A 23,708-nucleotide genomic window follows, 5' to 3' on the forward strand; every position below is an offset into this window, starting at 1 on the left:
AAACTGGTTGCAAATCAAGAATTAAAAGCAGCACTTGCTCTCCTTAACTTCAGCTGTACTGATGATGATAAAACTATGCATCAGTGCTAGAAATGGTCCCTGTTAAATGTCCCATTTCATGCCAGAGGGGCAGCACATGTTTTTTCTCTCTAATCCCAGGGTACAGCAGGCTAGTAAATCTTTATAGCCAGTAGGATATCAAGACAAAGAATACAGAAGGCACCACAGGAAATACAGGAATACATGGGGAGGGTCCAGATGTGTTGGTGTTGTGTGTGTGACAAAGCTGTGGCTGCTACAGCAGACCGTGCTGAGAGCTTGCCACAGCCAGAAGGTGCTGACTGGCCCCATGGCCCAGCTTGCTCTCCCAGTACCAGCCCCTGCCTTTTGTTTGCTGTTTAATAAAGGTGTTTCAGCATTGCCCATCTCCAGTAAGAGACAAGGCAGTGTAGTACAACAGTCCTGCTGCTGAACCACACCAGCAGAGCATCTGGAAGACTGTGAGGTATCGACATGTGTTAACCTGCTTAATGCCTCTGCTAAAGACACTTCAAGAATAAATATCTGTCATGGGCAGCTCTCAAGAAACTGCAGACTCAGCTCAGAGGGAATTTGATGTCACTATTACTTAAAACAGCTATTGAAGACAACCCAAAAATATGCAAAGATATCAACTGAAATGTCCCTTATTCTTTGAGATCATTCAATTTTAACAAAAACATTCCCTTTTCCTTTCAATGAAGGAGGTTGTTGTATTTGCTCTCCTCTCTCTCCCAAATAAAACACCAGATCACTACCAACTGCTACTACAGCAGGTATCAGTGAAGTTTAAGTGCTTTATTTCTTTTAAGCATAGAGGAAATAAGGACTAAATTTTATCTAGCACTTGAGAGTGACTCCCAACATACAATTTTATTGTCATCTCCACTTACCATACCTAATAATTTTCCCTACTTTCTCTTCCTTCTCAGTTTATGCGGACATAAACAAAGATGCGCCAAAAAATACCAAATTTTCTCAGATTTAGAAAAAGCCAGGTTAGATATATTATATTTGATGAAGAAACCTGGGTATGATAACATATCAAGCCTAGTATGCAGCTGGAAACATGAACTCATACCCTCCATTCTTGGTATGGTACAATATCTCAGGTGTTTCTCCATTTGCAATTCAGCAACAGTGCAAAAAGGCCAAGTTAGTCAGCAGATTGCATGTTTGGTGTTGACAGGGAGCTAGGAGGACATAAGCCTCCTTTCCTCCTCCCTTCCCCTCCAAATCCTTGCTCTGCAATAGCCAGGTATGATGCCCACGTACCAGAACAGAAACCAAGGACATGGAAAGCGATGCTGCAATTCTCTCCCGAAGTGGAATGTTCTGTCCCAAAATCTTCCACAGTGACAACATATCAGTGTACGCACAGCCCAGACCCAAAAGGATGCCAACCCTCACACAGACCTCCATACAACAAGTCCCTCCTGTCCATTTGTATTCTGTGTCCATGGGCTGGCATGTTTCCCATCTGATATCAGAGCAACTTAATTTTCTTATGGCCAGCTGAGAAAAAACTTCCACCTCCTCTGCTTTTTAGTTCATGCTGAAACACCTAGGTATGTTGTCTCAGTGGTGACATTCTGTGCCACAGGAATGACAAAACTAGCTTGAACCAGGAACCACACAGTGCCTTTCACCATAAGCCAACAACTAACAAAAGCAGGATCACCCAAGAGAAACAGGTAATCCATCTTCTACTCAAAAGTGCTTACATCTATTGTCAAGGTATTTTGTCATAAAACCACCATTCACACTACTTAAACATTTTTAAAACCCACCTTTATGATTAAAATGCTGCCCATTGTCCACAAGTTTCCTCCCAGGAAAGACTCATCTACAAGGCAGAAATTACAGATTACACCATCATCACTCACTGCCAGGGGCCCTATGTATAATGCCACACTTTATTTTTTCATATTGATTAAAGCAACTAAATATATAAATCACAGCTTCCATTCTGTTTTCTGTGATGGACCATAAATTCCTCTGTCATCAATTGATTTTTTTCTGTCATCAGCAACCTTGCTCTGACTTACATTTCCCAGCTAGAATATAGCAGTAACAAATCTATCCCAAACAGGAGGTTCTGTTTAGACAAGAAGCAACTTGCCACAACCTTTACCATAAAACCCCATACACCCTTAAACTTAAAAGGACTAGAGGACTTCAGCAATCAAGGGAGAACCACCACTGATTAACAGCAGATCCTAAGTAGGCAAATGAAAAGAGATCCTTACAGTTTCACCAAAAACAGTAAAGCAACGTATTTTTGAAACAGTGTTCATTAGAACAGGAAACATTTAATAACCTGGTACATGGCATGCAGAATGAATTTGGAGCAGGGCAAGTGGTGTTATGTAGTTTGAATGAAAAGCAAAGGATTCAGCAGACCTAGGCAAAGATGCCTTGCAATAAAAGATGCAAAATGGAAAGACCTTATTCCAGTGAGATGGGGAAAGGAACAGATGAATCAACAGAGACCAAGGCAGCTTTGGGAAGCAATTTGTGGTGTGAAGGCACAGGATGGGGGAAAGGAGCAGCTGAAGCTCACAATAAGCAGAGAAGTGTGAAGGCTTGTAAGGAGATACTCATCCTGCAGAGAGAGTGAAATGGTAAATGAACACTGTTCACAAGACAGTTTGGGAGATTCTTTGCTTCCACAATCTTTATGACTTAACAACTTCTTGGCAGATGTCTAAAGCAAAAAAAAAAAAAAACAGTAATTCCTCTGCTGTCCAGTCTTTGTGCTGAAACATCAACCTACACTTTGGTGCTACTTCTACTTCATCTCATTCTTCTCTTCCTTCCTCCATAAGTACCTTGGACAAACAACAAATGGCTCAAAAGTGATGAGCTGGGAATGGTATTTAACAAAAAAGTCATTAAACGTTGGCACAGAGAACAATGCTCTCTGAAACATGGAGCTGTAATTATTTTCCCACTTTGAATAAGTCACAGAAGATAAAGATGAAAGGCCTACTACATTTTCAGGAAATTTATTACTACTTACTTAGTGCACAATTTCAGGCATTGAAAATGGCTGGAGTCAGGAAGTTTTAAAGTCTGTGCTCTCAAAAGCAGAGCCACTTAAAACTGCCTTTTGCACATTTAGGACTAAAATAAAAATGCACTCCATGGGCTATTGATTAATTCCAGCCAACCGCAACTTTAGGGAACACATCCCATTATAAAATGTTCGTGGATGTTCTCCTTGTTCGTGGTTCATTTACAGATGATTATAGCACTGTTATTTCATACATCAGTGCTTTGTAATAAACAAAAGCATTGCCCTGGAGGGGCTTCAGTTTAACTGACATTTCTTCCAGGCACATTCTGTTTGAAGATGGTGAGAAAGTGCAGGTACTCCCTCAAGGACAACAGTCTTACAAGGGCACCTCATCAATTTACTGAAAGCCCACACATCAAGTTGTCCATGTGAGGCCAAATGACAAGTTCTTGTCTCAGTATGTGGACTTGCAAGGCTAGTGTGTCTCATAATTTACCTATCTCTTTGAAAGCTAAAATTCACTGAGTGATTTCAAGAGCACAAATGGCTGAAAGTGAAACATCTCATTTGACAGATGTCACATCACCAGCTCACATCTGACCTGAGCTCCTGAACTGAACAAGATTATGGTTCACCAGTTCCTGAGATCATTCAAAATAAATTTAAGCTTTTTCACAACTGCATACACAATGCAGGAGATAGGGAGCTCTAATATTTTTTAGCTGGTAGGGATCACCATGGAAAGCCATTGCACAGGTGTAGCATGCAATTCCTGTTCCAGCACGTTGGGATGCCAGGGCTGGTACGTGTCATCTGTCCTCAGCACAGCAGGGAGGTAAGGCCCAGAGAGAGGCCTTGGAGTTATGAACTGTGGTGGGAATGGACCTCACGTCCTCAAGAGAAGAGCCACTCCAGCTGACATGCTTTGTGATCTGGGGTAAGATATCTCTCTGTAAAATTATAGCAAAAGACTTGATCACCTCTGTAAAGTGTTTTTAGACAACAGGCATTACCATCAATATGTAGGATTCATTCTACAACTAACATATGCACTGTTCTATAAAAACAAATCCCACCACTAAAAGCCTAAAGAGTGCACCTGAACAAAACTTCTTACATCACTGTAGGCTTTTAAAATTTTATCTTGTTTAACTTCCAGTGAAATACCCATTCTCTGTTCAATTTTAGTTGTGGCCTAAGTATTATTTCTAAGATAGAAGAGATGGGAAAATTAAGTGGCCCCAACGCATACCACTGCAGCTGAGGGAGCTGGGGTTGTTCTGCCTGGAGAAAAGGAGCCTCAGGGGTGACCTTATCACTCCACAGCTGCCCAAAAGGAGGCTGCAGCAAGGTGGGGTCAGCCTCCTCTCCCAGGCAACCAAAAACACGGCGCAGGGCACAGCCTCAACCTGTGACAGGGGAGGCTCAGGTTGGACATCGGGAAGGATTTCTTTGCAGAAAGGACGATCAAGCATAGGAATGGACTTCCCGGGGAAGCAGTGGAGTCATCATTCCTGGAGGCGTTCAGCAAACAACTGGATGTGGCACTTAGGGCTATGATTTAGTTGATAAGATGGTGATTTGTCAAATGTTGGACTCTTATGGTGGTCCTGAAGGTCTTTTCCAGCCCTATAGATGCTATGACTCTAAGAGTATAATTTGTGTAAAACATAAGGCCAACAAAATTATAAATTCCAAATGACTGCTTGGAAATCCCAATTCAAACATTATACAGGACACACTCAGAGGTCTCTGCAGACCCCTGTATTGGACCCACAGGAAAAACACATGTATTTTATGGGACAACACAAGCAGAAGTTTGCAATACAACTCTTACACAACAAAGTCCTCAAACTCCTAATTTTATTTCATGATCCAACATCCATAGCAAGATTTAGCAGAGAGAGTTTAGAACAAAGTGTAAAAAATTGTTGCAAACAAAATAACAAGAACTAGCTCCAAATTATAAAGCATTAATGTCCTTATTTTCAAGCTTATCTGAGAGCTTTCCTAAATAATTCACTTGTCCACCAGTTTGAAAGGCAGAATTGGGGTTTTTTTTAGCCATTCCCTGCCTCAAATTTAGTATAATCTCTAGCAACATACAGATGTATTACATACATTAACTAACAACTTATTTTTGAAGAGTAGGAACAAATTGAAAATTTCACTCCCACTCTACTATGGTTGAATTCAAATAGTTTAAACACAGCTTCCAGTGATGCCACATCATGTGCTAAGTGTTACACTGAGCAGCCGGAAGAAAAGTTGTAAAGAGGAGGTGGAGATGGAGGAGATGCCACTTGGCTAGAAAATGAGCCAGGAATCAGATGCCAGCCAGAAAAACAAACTGACTTCTCCTGAAGAGGGTTGGGGGGAGGGGGTTTAATTGAAATATTTAAAAAGCAGATTGTCTGGCTGAAAAATGAACAGGTGGTGACTCTACTTAAATTCTGTTTTGAAGCACAGCCCAGGTTCAAGAACAAATAGAAAAGATTGCTGAACTGTAAAAACACAGCATCATCATTGCCATCAGTTATACCCATCAGAATAACAGCTCACTATGAGAGTTCAGTCATCTCACAGCCACAGCAAGGCACAGCAATACAAGGAAATCTGTTTCAGCTGAGAGATTTCTATAAAGAAAATCAGGGCTAATGACAGGTTATGGCCTGATGCTAAGTCAGTCTCTATGAATTCAAACAGACCTTAAAGAGTATTTCTTCTCAAAACTCTTTGCATGGAGTGAAGGCCCGTGCTTTCCTTCAAACAGGACAATGCTGTGCATCTGCAGTCAGATTAGCAGTTGGGTACAACAAAGTGATCACCCAAAAGTCCAAGAGTGGGATTTAAGTTTCCTCCCCAAATGCTCCATTTAGAAACTAAGATTCCATACAAACTGGGCTGGCTAGAGATTTTTGTCCTAGAACATCAGCTGGATCAGTTGTGAAATAGGATGCCCAATGCTTTAGTCAATGCCCACAGTACTCAGATTCTCAGGAGACACACTCAGGTTGGTCTGGCTATGCATGACAGGCCAGCAGGCACTGAGCCTTTCTAACCACCAAGGGTCACTGTTGATTCACTCAGATGAGGAAACAGTGGGGAAGGTACTTTTGATTATAATAACAAGAAACTGGCTGGGTCTGAGAAGGCCCTCTAATCTCTAAGACCCCTGTCATGGCTTGATGCTCTTCTAAGATACATTCCATGGTGAGAGCAGTCCTCATGCAGTGCACAGCCACTAAGAGAGGATGCAGGCTCGTTGCAGCTGCCCTTCCATTAAATTCCTCTTCAGTCATTTACATCTCACTCCAAAAGAAAATGTGCTAGAAAGATCTTTAACTTACACAAGCCCATGGACCAACAGCAACTTGGATAACTGTCTGCCATTCCCAAGGCACATATTAGCCATTAGCAAATCTCTACTTGGAACCTCTGAACTTTCATCTTTGCATAGGCTAAGGAGGGGTCACAGGAAATTCCTGCCCGTTGCCACAGGTAAGAGCAATTCTCTGGGTTTTTTTTCTCTGGGAACAGCCTTTTTATTGATTCTTGAGCTTTTTTCTTCTTTTAGGATAGTTTTCAACTTCTCCATCCACTGGGCTAATATGAATTGATTTCACTACTCAGCCTCACATTATCTTCGTTCTTGTTCAAAGAACTGCTATCATGTCATCATCTTATTTTGAAAAAGGAGGAAAAGATGGTTTTAGGCACCAGTTACTCTATCTCAGGTTCTCAGTCTTCAAATGGCAGGGGGAGAGAAGAAACTTCAGTTTTAACAAGACAACGTGCTAACAGCACCCCGGAGTGCCACATGACTCCAGAAAGCAGTAGCACATCTTACATACATGAAGCATTTCAGATTTTTTTTTTTTTTATTAAGTGCACCCAGGAACCACCCAAATACGACTAATTTACACACTCCTGAATAACCCAGCTACTATGCTGCAGCTTTGCACCTACAGGAAGCCCAGCAGCAGCAGCAAGCTCGCACCAGGCTGAGGAACTGGGTGGAATGTTCTGCAACACCAGCTCCAGGCTGGGCCATACCCAGGGCTCAGCACTGCCAAGGTGGGAGATGCATATGGGAGTACTCTGAGCTCTCCCTGCCACCACTGCAGCAGAGAAAGCAGCACGAGAACCTGGGAAGGGAGTCCAACACCACCCACAGAGAGTGCCAAACAGGTGAATGAAGGCACAAGCAGTTTTAAAAGCTTGTACAGGGCAGCAAGGATTGGGGAAAAAGCAAACTACGACTTAGGAATAAAGGGGAGAGCAGGATTTTGCAACTGGTCAGGCAATGGCATGGAAACTGGTTAAAAATGCTTATATTTGATGGGGATAGGAGAGAAACTGTGAGCTGAAGGTACATGAAAGTTGCTAACTGATCAAGGGCACAGGGACAGAAGCAGAGCTCAAGGGAAAGTGGCATGACACCAGCTGTAGGGCCACACTCTAAGAAGACAGGCTTGCAACAAAAAATAGTGTAGAAAAGGAGGCAGAAGAGGTTGCCTTTGGGAAAACAGGTGCATGCATAAATCCTTCACTCCTGTGAATATCCACCTCCTACCAGAGTGAATACTTCCTGAGTCTCGTTGATTCTCTGCAGTCATGTTAACCTGCTGGCAAGGCATCTCAAAAGGAGCACTCCATTACATAAAGATGAAGAAATTACACAATTTGTGTCTTAAACTTTTGTTGATGTGAAGCCCCTCACATGGTCCTCTGGTGGAGATGGAGGACAAGAGGCTCCTCACCTGCAGGTAAAGGCAGGTAGCATCAGGAGTTTAGGAAACCTGCTGCAGGAATTGGTGTCAGTGTGTATGCAGCCTCCTGGGATTATCAGTCAATCAGGAAGATTTGCTGGATGAATATTCAAAGCCCAGTACTCTGAGGACAGTGGGTAACCAAATCTCTTCTGCTTTAAGTTTTCAGAAGGAATATGAAAGCAGAAATCTATCTTTAGCTCTTCAAATTACATTACACATTAATTAATTATATTAAATATTCCCTGCACATTCTAAATATAACTTACATCACTTATTTGCATCTCTATTGAATTAGGGGACAGGTCACTTATGGGTCAGCCACAAAAATTCCATTTACCCAGTATCAGCATGACAGCACCTTCCCTTGAGATCATCCCTTACAAAAAGGTGCAGCTCATTCACACTGGGACTTCAGCACACAGCAAGTCCCTGCCCTCCACACATTCATGGGCTTGTTTAGTGTCAAGACCCTCTATGGCCATTAACAGGACTGCCCATGAGAGGAAACCAGAGCTGTGAGTAAGGATCATATTGAAGCTTAGATGAGGGGGGGAAACAGATGAGTCCCAGAGAGCAGGAGCCAAGCACTTGCATGATAAAACAAATACAAAGTACAGTCTTGAATATTAATATCTCACATAGATTCCCACCTGCAGGGTGAGTATTGAATCTTCCCCCTCCAGAGAGAGAAAAGTGGATACAGCCTCCTGTGCAGCAACGTCTGCACTGCATGCATCCCTGCAGAACTCCTTGTCTGGGATTCAGAATTGTGCAGGAACAAAACAGTGCCCAAGAAAGAGCTCTGAGCCTGACAATTCAGCATACAGACAATAAACCTTCCTTTAGGAAAGGACGAAAAGTGTGAGCAAGAAAAAAGAGGAGGCTTCATTAATTTGTATCCCTTTACTAAAGGCAGACTGTTCACAATGTTGGGAACCTCCCTTCCATCTAATGTTTCAGCTAAGGCAGAGTATTTCTGACCTGCTAGCAAGGTTGCAGCTGACCTCAAACACAATGGACACGGTACAAAAAGGGAAAATATTATTACTGTGGTTGTTACAACAAAGACTTGAAAGGTTGTAGTCAACAGCAAAGCAATACTCTGAAACACGTACTACTCAGTGACTGTCACCATAAAAGTTTCAGCAGTAAATAAGTCTCTGCAGTAGCAGAAATAGAAGGTGCTCTGTGGTCATCGTCCAAATTGAATCTTAAAACAATATATCAACCGGGCAGGCTAATGCACACAAACAGGCACATACATAAATCTTTTATAAATTGGGAGTGTTTCCAGCCTTTGACACTCTGTCTTCAATTAACATTGCAGTTTCTCTCCGAGTTACCCCAAAGCTCTAACAGATTGTGTGGCACTTGTATTAGCACTCACCTGGAATGAACAGAAGGTGAAGATGGTGAGAGAAAGATGGCAAGGAGCACGGCAAGTTCACAGTGGTTTAGGTAATAAAATAGAAAGCAACTGAGGCCACTTGACTCTCTCACCAACAGCTCTCACTCAGCTGTAGCACAAGACTGAATTAATTTCTGCCCTTGCAGTTGTGTACATACACAACTCATCACCTTCATTCACTGTGAATGGCTCACATACACCCAAGGACAATACTGAGTCCAAAGGGATACTGAATGGCTCTGCCAGCCACTCAAAGAACATATCCAGCCACACACTGACAAAAGCTGCATTTGACAAACACATTGGCTGCCAAGCCCTGGCTGCCATCGCCCATCAGGTCCTCTGGTGTCATGATCAACTGGTCTGTAACTGACTGCAGCCTGACATAAGTTGGTTCTTAACACACCCCAAAAAGCAGAATATCAATAAAGATACAGAGTGGGCAGCTTCTAACACTGCACCAACACTCATCAGCTGAAGCGAGGAAACCCACACCAATCATTTAGTGTAACAGAAAAAGTCACCTGCACAAAACTTTGTCACAGCATCCATGTCTCTTGCTGTCAAACTAAACACTGACAGCCTGAATTCCCTACAGATAGTTTGAGAGGCATCAGCCTCTGACAACATTTGATTCTGTTAAGATTATCTCTTAAGTTTATTTTGGATTTCAGAACACATCTACACTAGAGCTGCAAATACCTGGCAACATTACCAGCTGCTCTGGAGGATACTGCCTAGGGAGGGAAAGGAGGAAAGAAGGAAAGAAGTCCCAGAAGTGACACTTCCTCCTTTAAGGCTCTGCAGCAGTTGGACAATCTTTCTGGTAAAAGCCAGTAAAATGTGCATCTGCTTGGAAGAATGAAGGCTCAAGTCCCCACCTCCCAGTGCAGATTACTTACAAAATTATGCCACAGTGTTTATTTGTTTATAGTAATACAACAGTGCTGAAACAGCAATGAATGGAAGAGCTCTGCCTAACTTTGAGATCTAAAAAGCATTTTCTAAGGCTGCACGAGAAAAAAACCAAAACCAACAAATACCAGACTCCAGCCATTCACCCTTCTCTGCTTCTGTGTGATTTTACAGACACTTTACTGATGTTTACAAGGCAAGCTCATCAACCTGAATATAGAAAACTGCTGTTTGTGGAGAAAAAGAGAGCATAAACAGCACATTTTTGCTATTCTGTTCCAGCATGTCTGCAGATTCTCTTTCCTTCTGTAAATCAAAAGGGGTAAATCAAAATCCTGGCCTCATTCAGGTCATGGAACTTCCACAAGATCATCAGCAAAGGCTTTTATATAACAAGAGCCATCTTAACTAGTGGATCATGCCTGCTTTGGGATCACAGCACTACTACTTATATCCTTAATGCATCTCCAGGTGATTAGGGTAAAGAAACTAGGAAGAAGCTTTTAATGAAATCTCTGTAAGAAACAGACACACTGACCTCTCATTCATTCAGGGCTTTATGATGCAGATATGTGCACTTTCTAAATAAAAAGATCACCAGATCTGTTTATGAAGGGCTCATATCAGCCATGAGGCACTGAAATCTCCAAGCCATTTAAAGATAAAATGCATCTGAACAAGAGAAATTGGTGAGTAAAATCAATCTGCTGCCTGCTAAGCAGGAGCCCTTGTTTACCCAGAAAAGCATTTAGTATTACTTGAGGCAATGCCTGTGCACACCAAAGTGGGCAAGAGTTTATACCCGCTGAGTGCCTGTCACAAAAACTTACTGCTGGTTATCTCCTGGGCCAAATCCTGATTCAGAGAACTACAAAGCAAAAGCGAGCAGTCAACATCCCAGAAGATCTGTGAATAAGAGAGATGATTATAAGTCCAGATAGACCTGGGGGAGCCATGTAAATGTATTACAAGCACCAAGATTTATATTAATGCCTGGAGCTGACAAGGTCTCTCTTGTTATTTAATTGCCCACTCATGACTAAGCTAAGTGAGTCCACGTGGGACCATGAGGTAAAGATGAGTGGCTCTGTCTAGCCTCAACACTGAATGCAATACAACACTAATATAAAGAGTGAATCTCCCAAGCACAGATCACTATATTATCAAGCACTTGCTGACAGCTAAAATAATTCAATTTAGGGCAGAAATATACCTTGCAGGGCTCAGACAGACCGGTCTCTGCACACTAATCTGGCAACGATCTTGCTGGGATATTTGCTACTGAAACCTCCACCTCTCCTACTTACACTTGTTTCAAATGATGCCGGAGAGATTCCTCCCCGCTTTAAAGCTACAATCACAATGTTAAAAATACCCACTGCCTCCTCCTGGCATCAGGGATCTCATCAGGTTAGAAAGGTCAAAAGATAGATACATAGCTAGATAGGCAGACAGACAGGCAGAGGGAGAGTGTACTCCATTGCCACATTCTCTCCATTCTCTATGTTCTTCATATCCACTTAGTGCCTCTTACTTGACTGCAAGTACTTTAGGGCAAGAACTCCTGGATAATAAGCCTTTGTGTAATGCATTATTGATGTCCATGTGGACTTCTAGGCAAAACTGTGACACAAATCCTAAATGACTGTGGTAAAACAACTACTGGCATGAGCTTACAAGCCAAGCTGAGCCCTTTAGAAAAGTCTGGCCTCAGTGATAAATTCAAGCTTTTAAATAACTCATAGTCCCAGAGCATTTTTGACTGACTCATCTCCACCAATTAATTTATTCTTACAACATCTAGGCTAGACAGGGAAATTTAAGCTCCCTCACTTAAATGACTTTGGGATACTGAAGGATGTGCAAAAATAAGACTGAATGCAAGATCTACAGCCTTTGATCTTAACCACAAGACTGTGTTTTTTCCCTTTGGGAACTACAGCCTGACTCGTGATCTCAAGTCACACACCATGCCCAACACTCTCATAATAATTAAGGACTTATATTAATAAGTTGCCTACAAAGACCAACATCCTCACGCTTATGAAACAAGGTCAGAGAAAGTAGAAATATGCAGGTGTTAACCTGCAATCCAAAAGAGGTAATGCAATCTAAAAGAGGTAATCCATTTAAAATGTGTTACTTACATTCTAAAAGGGTAAGCGTGAGCCAAAACTTCAGATACACAGTATATTTAATACAGGGAGAGAGGAAGGAAAGATTGGATCTGAAATACTTATTTTCCATTCTCTAAATTATATTAACTCTCTTCCTGACACAGCAAAAGAGAAACGAACCTCCTAATTCATTCTTACAGCACTGTATTAAATAGGAGAGTTTTAGCTCTCCTTTACAGATGAAAAATTGACATGTATTGACTTAACTAACATAAAAGAGAGAAACATCCAGCAAATCAAACAGCCCATCTGGCTGAGTACTTTTAGAAGCTATGTAACAAGATGGAAAAGCAAATAACTAATGAAACAACACGTAAGGTGGTTGTTGGGGGAAATATGTATTTTAACCAGGCAGGAGCTCTGTGCAAGGGACATGCAGCCTTGACCCTCAGCCTGAGACCTGGAGCTGGGTCCATTTGCCAGTTTCCCTTAGACGTGACTCGAGCCTACCATTTTTAGAGTCCTGTTTCTGAAAGGAGTACAGTGATAGTTCCTTTCCATCTTGCCCACCAAGATGCTACATTCTTCAGCATCATTTATACTGTGTTTGTAGGGAGCACAGTGTAATGAGATCCTGACTGGGCACAAGGCCATCAAGCCATGTCATGGCAGGCATGTGAAAGCCTTCAAGCCAAAGTGACAGCAGAATCACCCAGTTCTCAAAAGTTTTGAAATGTGAAACAACAAAACAGCTGTAAGTCAAATATCTTCCTATATACACTTGTGAGGCAATGGAGTTCTCCTTTGTGGAATCTCAACAGTTTTAGATTTTGCTCCAAGTCAGCAGGAAGCAGTATCCTCAACAAATTGCCAAATGCCAGGGAAAACTGGCCTTCTACCCTCCACATGGCTATTTCCATATCTCTTTGCATCAACTGATTTTAAACAAGGATCAAGAGAAAGGTGGGCCAATTTCTAAAATGAATTAAGGATAAATTCCAGAAAATCAAAATTTAAAGTTGATTCTTTTTAACTAACAGAATAAATGAACTCACACAGACAAAACCCCAGCCAAGTCATACTGAAAAGCAGCATCCAAGGCTCAGAAGGCAGAACATGCATGTTCCTTCAGCTGAGCAGCCTGTGAAAGCTCTAAGAGGAAATGCCACATTTAACAAAATAAACAAAGCTGCCAACCGTGAAATGAGGATGCTTCACATTCTAGAAGAAAAATTCAAATTAAAACACCCCAAAAGCAGTGAAGTTAAGCATCTAAATGTGCAGTTTTGCACTAAAATGCAATTGGTCTGTCTCAGAGATGGCTGCTTGCATCAGCTGTTGAGTAACAAGGACTGCACTAGGAATGAGCACCTCTCTTTATCCAGGTACACGCTGTGCAAATGTTCCCAGAGAAACGGGGCAGTGTTATCCCAAGATGCCTGTCTGAAAACACCACACCTACACTGGCACTGCTCCTGTTCAAACAGGGTTTACAGCCACACAGACAGACAAGCAATCTCAGCAGACAGTGCAGGCCAGCACATTGTGAGTCACTGAGCACAGTTTTGGTCTACAAATCCAGAGATCTATGAGGCTGCTCTACTTTATTTTTATATATACATATATATAATATATGTATTTATATATCAAAAAATATATATACACATATATAAATACAAATATATTTTTAGGTAAATACCTAAAGACTACAGGACAAGATAGTGGGAATTAGTGAATGACTCCTTAAAAGCTGGAATTCACTATGCTTATTACCATGCTTATGTGATTCATTAACAGTGCAGTGAAAACTCGTTAACCACTTCTTCAACAACTTTTGTACACTAATCCTTAATAAACAGATTTAATCACTTTTTCTCAGTGTGTGAGCTTTAGTCATAGAAAATACACTTACAAACTATTAATTAATCTCTCCTCAACATCTACTATACCTGAAACATCTGGCATTTTTTCCTTCCCAATCAATACAGTTCCTACAAGCTTCGCATTTTAATGACAGTTAGTTCTTTTAAGTAATTCCAATTATCAAAACCAAATCACCTTTTGTGCATTTAGATGGCTCCAAAAGGAATTCCTAAAAAAAAAAAAAAATAAATCCACCAGTTGCTAACTCCTGCATATGTCTATTGAGACACAGGCTCTGAGAGGACATACATTCCTCTGTACCCTGCCATCTTCTGCATACTTGCATACTTATATATTGGTCTGTTACAAAAGAGCACAGAAGATTATTTGAAATCCATCATGACCTATGAAGTTATCTGCTTTACACAACTCCCAGTGTACAGCATGCATACAGACTAAGCAAAAGAGGAAATAATTTTATCAGGAATTTATCACATTCTGTAGGAATGCCTCTTTCATTCTCTATTACCAGAGATCAAGGACAAAGGGGAAAAGGATTAATTATTCCCCCCCCAACCCCCCAATAAAAGGTTTCCTATAGGTCTCCCACATAGTATAAAGCTGTAGTGCTTCCTAAAGCTCCCTCTGTGTGAACCCCAGTGTTAGCCTTTCCATTACACACAATAAAAAGTGTTTTCTCACCTCTGACACCGAATGAGTCCTATTTCCAAAACAGCTGTCTTGCACCATTTGTCACTTAAGAGAAAGGCCCTGAACAAATGGAGAGTACATTGACCTGTAGCTAAGAAAAATGTTGCTGAGACGCACAGCTTAATTGCCTCTGTCAAAAATTTATTCAAGCTCACTACACCTGATGAATCATCACCACACACTTGCTGACTGCCAGACTGAACTCTTTAAGGACAACAGAAGTCTTGGAACTCATCCACCTAGAAACCTTTAAATAAAAGTCTATAAATAATAACAAATTTACTATATGGGTTTTGCTTATAGTCTTCCTCAAGTTTCACAGAAGGGTCCTATCAATTCCTCCTTCTATCCTTCAAACTTTATTGCATTATTTTATATATATATATATATATATAAATACAGTATAATTTCTTGCATTATCCAAATTGAATATCACAGCCATCCTCCACAGCTACATTTCAACTGGAAAATAAGCAAATTTTATTGGCTTGTATTTATTTTCCTGCCTGCTCAGCTAATACTTGCAGTATACAATCAAGTTATTTCAACTGCAGAATTAGGAATAGTCAGATGCCCTCTTCGAAATAGCCCATATTTCAGTGCCTTCACAATCAGCTTTCTTATAGGAAAAAAAAGCCAACTTCATGTTGAAAGTATGGCAATTCTATGAATCTTGCAACTGTGTTGCAATGGAGGTTTGCAAACCTAGAGCTAAGAATAAGGAATACCATACATGTATTTGTCAGCTGTTCTGACTAAATGTTTTAGTCAGAATTAAAGATACATTCATCAAAGCAGAACTCCAGATGACTCCTCTAAGCACAATTTGGTTTTCCAGATACAGCTTGGTAAGCAGGATGCCACAAAAAAAGCCTATCAGAATTCACTAAAGTAGGAGAAACTTCTGTTGAGACTAAATTTAAATTTCTTTCCTTTTTTTCATAATTCTCCTTCTCTCCTGAGTTTCATCAATGTTTGCCTGTTTGACTCTCTCAGAGTCTATTCACAATATATACCCTGGGCTATACAACCCCCAAATTCATCTCAGATTTCCACCCTGTCACCTCTTCCAAGCTTAAAGGCAGGTTCTGGCTATCAGTCTCCAGGAGCTTATGTGAAATGCAATTTCATTTCCATGAAGGTGAAGGAGTCTTTTACGTTCCACTAGAAATATTTTACAAAGTGCAGCAATTATTCAACTCCTTTTTTAAAGGGATCTTGGTCAGGCTACACTTTATTACTGATCTGCTTCCAAGTGTCCTGCTTCTACAATAAGCCATTCATACAGCGTGTTGATACAGTTTACATGCTACATCAGGCTCTAACCTGTATTTTTCAAAGTGTCCTTGTATCCCTGATTGAGGAAAAACTTCTTCCCTTAATACCCAAGCAGTTCTGCTCCTTCACTGATGAAAAAAGAATCTGTGCAAGAAAGAGGGGGATTTACAGGCAGAGCTCCTTTTCTTCCACAACAGCATAAGACTGTTCATTTCTTCCAGAAAAAGTCAGTTGATCTCTCCTTGATTGACAAGTTTCTAAAATTCATATTCTACCTACAATAGGCAAGACTTTGCTCTACAAGTTGCAGTAACTGTGACTGCATGTATGGGGACCTCCAACATTAAAATCCTAATCAAAGAACTCTGCTTTGGTTCTCTGCATATGACAAAGAAAAGCCACTCGACTCTTCTGCATACCAGTCTCTGGAGCAAGGGAGATACTGATGTTTACCTCCTCATAAGAAAGTCAAAAGCTTGTTAAGTATTTAAGGATTGCTGCATGGCAGATGCTAAGTATTTTCAGTAGGATTTCACACCAACAAGATTTTAATTACGACAGGTCCTCATTTACTAGATTCCCTGATGAACTGATAGGCAGACTCTCATTTAATCACAGCTGAATACCCAAAATGTCAGCTAGGGTTGAGACAGTGCCGTACACAACTTCAACCCTCAAGTGTCGTGTACATCAACACTATTTGGGTTTTTTTGCACACACATATACAAAGACAGCAGATCATCTCTGCTTCTCTGTTCAAGAGAAGAGTGACCCCCACATGACATTGATCACCATAAGGTGTTCAACCAAATTATACCATGCTCATGGCAATCCCTTGAGCTAAGTTACCTACAATGAGTTTTATGGCAAAAGCAGGATCCTCTACAGGTGTCAGCCAAAGAGATGGAGGCTCATTCTACTGAGAGTTTAACTACAGCAGATGGAGATGCACTTTCCTTTGACAAATCTGCAAACTAAACGCACATCCAGTATAGTGGACAAGCTGGTAAAACCTCCCACAGTGCTACTGCAACTTCCCAGGCCTCTTTCACCTTGCTACCAAGTTATCTAGGCACTCCCACAGCATGGACCTTGTTTGAAAAACTTTACTGCTCCTCAAACTTCTCTTCAAAGTGATCCTTAAACTTTAAATTTAGTTAAGCAGCTGCAGTTCAGACTTACTCTCAGCTGTAGCTGTTGAATTTAGCATAGCCAGTGACCCAGGAGTTCCAGGTCTAGCAGCAGTAGAATGATATTCAGTGCAGCAGCTGAAGAGTCAGGGACTGAGCTGAAGGAGAGAGACCCTCCAGGTGTCCTTACACGGGTGTCACAGGGAGCACTGGCATCTCTGGCCTTGGCAGCAGCTCCCCCCTCTCACACCATGCAGGCAGGCAGGTGTGAGCTGTCTCATGCATCCCAACACACTGACCCCTGCCTCAGACTTAGTGCTACCACAGGAGACAATGATGTAAGCACCTAAGAAGTCACTGTCTGGCACCTCTAATTTTATTACAAAGAGGCTTGGATCAAGAATACCATCAAATTGGCTAATACAGATTCGGAACTGTCCTGCATAAACCATGAAAATAGTCACTTTATTTGTACAACCATTATTTCCAGGCAAGGCTGCTCCAGACTCAGGAACTTGTTCCCTAGGCATTCTATAAATCTGGGGTTCTGTCTTTTGCACCACAGCTTCTCCAGGAGACACAGGGCACCAAAATTCATCATGTGCTACATGTTTTTAAAAGTTAAAATTCTCCTTCCCAAGGCAGCAGCCACCAAAAGCTTTCACAGATGCTGCTTGTGCAGGATTACTAAAACAGTTCCTGAACAATAGCCTTAATGAGGAATGGTGAGACTTAATTAAAGCATAAAATAATTAAAAGGCAATCAAGAGCAATGAGAAGTTCCTGATTATTTTCCCCTACATTTAAAATGTAAGATGTGGGGGAAGGGACTGCCTAATCTCCATGGTTTTCAAATGGCTTTTAGAAAATTAACGGAGGAAGAAAATATTAGACAAAGATGTGTAATAAAAGTTTCAACAAAGCAATCAAATTATCAGCTGATATAATAGAGATTAAAAGATATTCATTTGTGATGCAAATCAATATCCCCATCTTTTCTCAGTATAAAAATAAAACACAGTAAGTCTTGGGACACAAATGCATGAACACCCTGCCCATTGGTCTCAAACAGAAATTTGTCCCCTTGACATTCATTTTGGTGGCCTGGGCTGACAGTATTTCCAAAATATAATTATTTCAAAGGAAATGGGTAGCTGGAGCAGGAAACATTCTCTAACCTGGAACAAATGCCTTGAAAGCAATTCAGTTTGAGCTGATTTTCTTTACTCCTTTCAAGAGAAGAGGAGAATGGATTGCAGAACACTTTCAATCAAATTTTATAGCAGTAACTAAGGATAACACTTTTACCATTACAGTGAACAAGAGTTTGAAAAACAAATTCTTTCCGTTTCATTACTTTAAAAAGGAAATCTCTAAATCCTGAAAAATGGAAGGGGGTTTGATTTTGTGTGTGGAATTGGGGGGCAATTTTTAGTTGTTGTTGGTTTGGTTTTTGTTTGGTTTTTTGTTGTTGTTTGTTGGGGTTTTCTTCCCTTTCAAAAAAGCTTTGCTTCTACTCAAGCACTGAGAGACTGGAAACAGTAATTGATTTGTAGGAACAAGAGTATGTCAGACCTTTCCAGGCACAGCAGCTTTGCTCTGTGTTCCCTCCAGTGTACACATGGTAGAGCACATGATGGTCCTTACAGAGTGAGCACGTGGGAGCAGGGTACAGAACATCCTGAGTCCTCTTGCTCCCAGGCTCCATCACTGACTAGTACCTTGCAAATATAACAAAGAATTAAAAGCCTGAATTGTGTCATGTTTCCATTTTCCTGTGATTTACTCAGAGAGCAAACTCTTCAAGACAACCAGTAGCTCTTCCTTCCTCTCTTCACAGCGTCAAGCACCAACCAGTGCAGAACGTGATTTGTTCAACACAACACTAACACAAACAATAAAACACATGAGCTTCAAAACTAGACCCATAGCAGGGGGAGCTAAAGACAGAAGAGGAAAAAAGATGTTTATCAAGTTTGAGAAAAATGTAAATTTCATAAACTCATGCTGGCTTTGAATGCAAGTACCATAGAAACACAGAGGCAAAACATGGAGTTGTGAAAGAGTTTACCTTCTTCAAGTTAAAAGTCCAGGTGCTAGCCCAATATGAAACCAGAGAAAGAAAACCATCCTGGGAATAAGCTGAAAAATACCTCTACTGAGCCCCTTCCTCTTCATCACTGCTGGTACCCTTTTGCCACAATCCTTTTCAGTCCTGCTAACCCAAGAAAACATTGATCACAATGCAGTTCAGACTTACTCTCAGCTGTAGCACCTGGCACCACCATATCCCCTCTTTTCACTCACTCTTCTGTAACTTGTCCTCCTGGAGGGAAAGTGTCCATCAGGATCATCAGCTCTCCAGAGGGAGCAGCTGGCACGCAGAATGTGGAACGCAGCTCCCACACCATGCCCCTCACTACTCCAACCCTGGACAACGCCCTGCTAAGGGCAATTATTTAGAAAGCCAAAACCCACAGAACAACACTTGCATGGGCTGCCATCTCTTGGATTTAAACTTATTCCTATCACCGCATTTTAGAGACACTCCATGGCAAAACCTGTCCCAGCAGATTTGCTATTGGGGCCCAGGACATGATTCTTAGAGCAAGAAGCTCGAACTGGTCTTGGAAGTCAGCTTTAAAATGGGGATCGAGTGACAACTAGTGGAGATTTTCCTCAGTGCATCCTCAGCCATGGATTTTTCTGCACGATGTAATCTGCACCAAGATCCCGTTTCTCCGAAATAACACAGATGCAATCCAATTACAGATAAAAGCTTTCCAGGAAAAACATGCACACTTATACAAAGATAAGAGGAATGGAATGTGTTCCTGTGACTCTGGGCTGTTCAGATACATAGACTCACACACAAACACAAGAAACCAGCCCCACAGGAACATGGACGTGAAGATGGTAGGAGAGAAGCTTGGAGAAGGCAGCATTACCTTCCTCTCGGTACATCCTTAAGAAGGATGTACATTTCCCTTCCTTAAAGAGTTCCAGCTAACTATTAGAAGGTTATGGTTCCTCAGCTAGAGGCTGGGGTTGGTCTATTCTGTTTTACAGCCCATGAATCTCTCCAGTCTGTGTATGCTTTTACACTCAACAACACAATGTAGCAATAAGTTCCACAGCTCTGTTCCATGTCGCAGCAAAATATATTTTCATTTATTTAATTTCTACTTCTTATTTAATTGGATAGTTTCTAATGCCTTATTTATGAGAAGGTGAACATTCATTCCCTAATTTATCTTCTCTTTTTCCTTCATGATTTCATTAGCCTTTTCCTGCGACCTCTAATTTACCTCTTTTCCAGGCTGACAAGTCTAGAAATTGATGAATTCACACACAGCAGAAAAAAAATCTTTCATTTTATTTGCCTGTTTAATCACCTCTGAACATGGTGCTTACTCTTCCAAAGACTTACTAGGAGCAACTTTCCCAAGGCAGCATTAGTTGAGGTATGACTCATCATCACTACCTTCACGTACTTTGTGGGGTTTTTGGTAGGGAAGGGAAGAAGGTTGTTTTCTTTTTACATGCAATACTTTGTATTCAGGGGTGATTCATTTTAACTGTCATTTTATCACCTGGCCACTCAGTATTGAAAGTAACTACAACATTTCAGAGGGCTTTTAAATCTGGCTACTGTGGGTTTTTTTATAACACCATTGTGATTTATTAGTATCAGGCCCTAGTAAAGTACTACAGCTCTAACACAGCCATCAAAAACATTAGGAAAATAATCCTCCCACACAAATAGTTAAGCTAGGGCAAAAAATTGCAACAAGATCTTTCAGGAAGTTTTAGAAATTTACCCTTCTAAGGTTTCCTGTCCAAAGCACCATGGTCACTGACACCAAGAAAACAATGGCTGATATTATTATAACAACTTCTAAATTTGGCAAAAAGGGGAGAGGGGGAGAGAAAGAACAGGGCAGGAGGGAAGTGCCAACTATAAAGTTTTTTATAAAATCTTCAATCAAAATTATTCATTGCTTGTCACAGAAAGCTGAATCTTTTAAGTGCCTTACATCACAAGTAAAAGAATACAGAGGAAGTTGTAGAAATGTCAATTTTTACTATTATTGTAGGTCTCCTGTTGAGCATAAGTGCTCTGTCATTTTAAGAAAAAAAAAAGGACAAACTAAGTTTCTGCTCCTCCTGACTGCAGAAGAAAGCCTGCTAATAAAAAGCATAAATGTTCATAAAGCAGAAGACAAATTAAAAACAAAACCCAATACTGTGAAATAACCTCATGATTTCAAAAATATCTCCAGCTTCTGAAGATATGACTCATCATATGACTGCTTGTGGATTGGCTGTATCATTACAATGAGAGCAGCAAATGTGTCAATTAATTTATTAATATTTCCAGTTTCAATTTTCATGGCTGATAGAGAGATATGAAATACTGAACAAGGAAACAGTTTAATCTCTCTCCAGAACACTTCATGTTTTTAAATCATCTCTCCATTCAATCAAAATACTGAACGCAGCCAGCTCAATACATGAATGCAATAAATTAATGTGGGGCTACAGATAAAATTCAGATTCTGCAGAAATTGAGTGCTTGTGTTCAAAACAGGAGCAAGGACTTTGTAATCTTGGTGCAAAGCACAAGGCACTGGCTCTCAGTTCTATGTCTTTCCTTTGGTCTAGCTGCTCAGTTCCTCAGGCTCACCAAGCTGCACTTTGTTCCCATAAACACTAACCTAACCAAATGCCTGAATTGTGACCACATCAGTGAACCATCCTGATACAAATCCTGCTCCCATAGTCCTCCTCCCAGCTGTCAGGGAAGACTGAGTTGATGATTTTTGTTTAGCAAGATGCACATCCAAAGCACCCACTCACCTCCACAGAGGAGGACTGGCTGCCTGTCCAGTGCCACATGAGATAAAAAAAGCTGTAAAACACCAAGAAGTAAGATATAAAGTGACATCCACAAAGCCAAGAATAGAAACCACTGGTAAAAATGTGAATAGAAAAGCCAAACATATACAAAAAGAAGCTGCAAAAATATCAGTGGGACTAAAGGTAAAGAGGAGCACAGTGAAAACTCACTATAGCAAGTAGGGATTAACAAGGAAGGACCATAAGAGATGAACAAGATAAGCAAAGTACAGAGTGCCATGTCACCCCTTCACAAACATGGTATTGGGGGAGCTTTGATGTAAATTAAGGGCAGCCACAGTCACCCACTTACACCATGGCTGAGAGGAACATGTAAAACCCATGGGCACATCAGGGCTGTATGACAGTGGCTTTGTCTCCAAGGCACAGCTAATGCTGCAGCACTTATTAGCATCAGGCTGCTAAAATATAAAGAGATCACTGCACAGGTGAAAAAAAGGAAGGCTCCTGGGAATACATCTCACCAAGGAACAGAATGATCCTTATCTCATCAAGCAAAGTAAACAGAGCAGCACAGATTCACCGAGAACTGTAGGTAATTAGAGGTACAGTCAAAACCTATGGAAAAAAATCAATGAAAGATTCACAGTCCCATGCAGATTCTCAATCAGACCCTTAGTTGTGATGCATATATATCAATAACAGAGCTGCATGTAGCATTTGGCCACACAAAAAGGAAATATTTCCCAGGTTAGAAGAGAATTACAGTCAGTTAAGGAAAAATAATTATGAGCATATTCTAGCTCCTCTGGGGGAGTGCAACCATTGGGAGAGGGTACAATACACAGTGTCTTATAAACAAAGGTTTTAAAAAAATCCATGTGAAGGCATACATGAGAAACACAAAGATTCAACATTGGAGACTTCATTCAATAATTCTACTTTAGTCTCTTTATATATACAAACAACTGGGGCAAATAAAACATAATGAGACAAAAAGCCCATAAAAATGTCTACCAAGGGAGTGGAATAGAGAAAAATTCTCTTTTGGAGGGGGGGTTTGGTTGCTGTTAGTACTGAACCCACAGCCAGCACTATTTCTTTCACTCCTGAAGGAATGTGCGCTCCCTCTTAAGCAAAATACAAATTTCACTGTGCTTCTCCATGGCAAGACAGAAGGACAGACCTTTAACAAGCTCATAGTGACCAGCATTGGAAGTAGTGAAGGAATTGTTGGGCATTCCTGCATATTTTGCTAGGCATCTAATGGGTACAAATTTACAGGGACATTGTTCCTTTCCTAAAGGACTTGTCCTGGGGGGATTCACAGAGCTGTGAGGGAGACTTGTGAAGGAGCCTGTGACATGGCATCACCCTCCCAACTCAAAGCCCCTTAGGAAGACACCCCTTCCTTAAGGCTGAGGAGCGCTGCACAGAGGCAGCCTTGCCTCTGCTGGAGGAGCTGGAGCAGAGTGGCTCAGCAGGGATCAGGCCAGCCCCAGCAGGCAGTGCTCTCCCTCCTTCCACAACCCAATCCTCCCTGGGCAGCAAGACAGTACTGATATGGGCAAAGAACGGGGGACACGGGCAGCT

The 23,708-nt window shown here is 41.1% G+C and overlaps 1 protein-coding gene across 1 annotated transcript in view; it reads right to left on the reverse strand.

The window, feature by feature from the left end:
• TSPAN4 (tetraspanin 4) overlaps nt 1-11,005 on the reverse strand; it is a 320,255-nt gene extending 309,250 nt beyond the window's left edge. The window contains exon 1 of the mRNA XM_054515125.1: nt 10,987-11,005. The gene's annotated coding sequence lies outside the window, so the exon portion shown is untranslated. The remainder of the gene's footprint in view (nt 1-10,986) is intronic.
• Nucleotides 11,006-23,708: the final 12,703 nt, after the last annotated feature.

The sequence above is a fragment of the Molothrus ater genome, chromosome 6 (assembly GCF_012460135.2).
Source record: "Molothrus ater isolate BHLD 08-10-18 breed brown headed cowbird chromosome 6, BPBGC_Mater_1.1, whole genome shotgun sequence".
NCBI lineage: Eukaryota > Metazoa > Chordata > Aves > Passeriformes > Icteridae > Molothrus > Molothrus ater.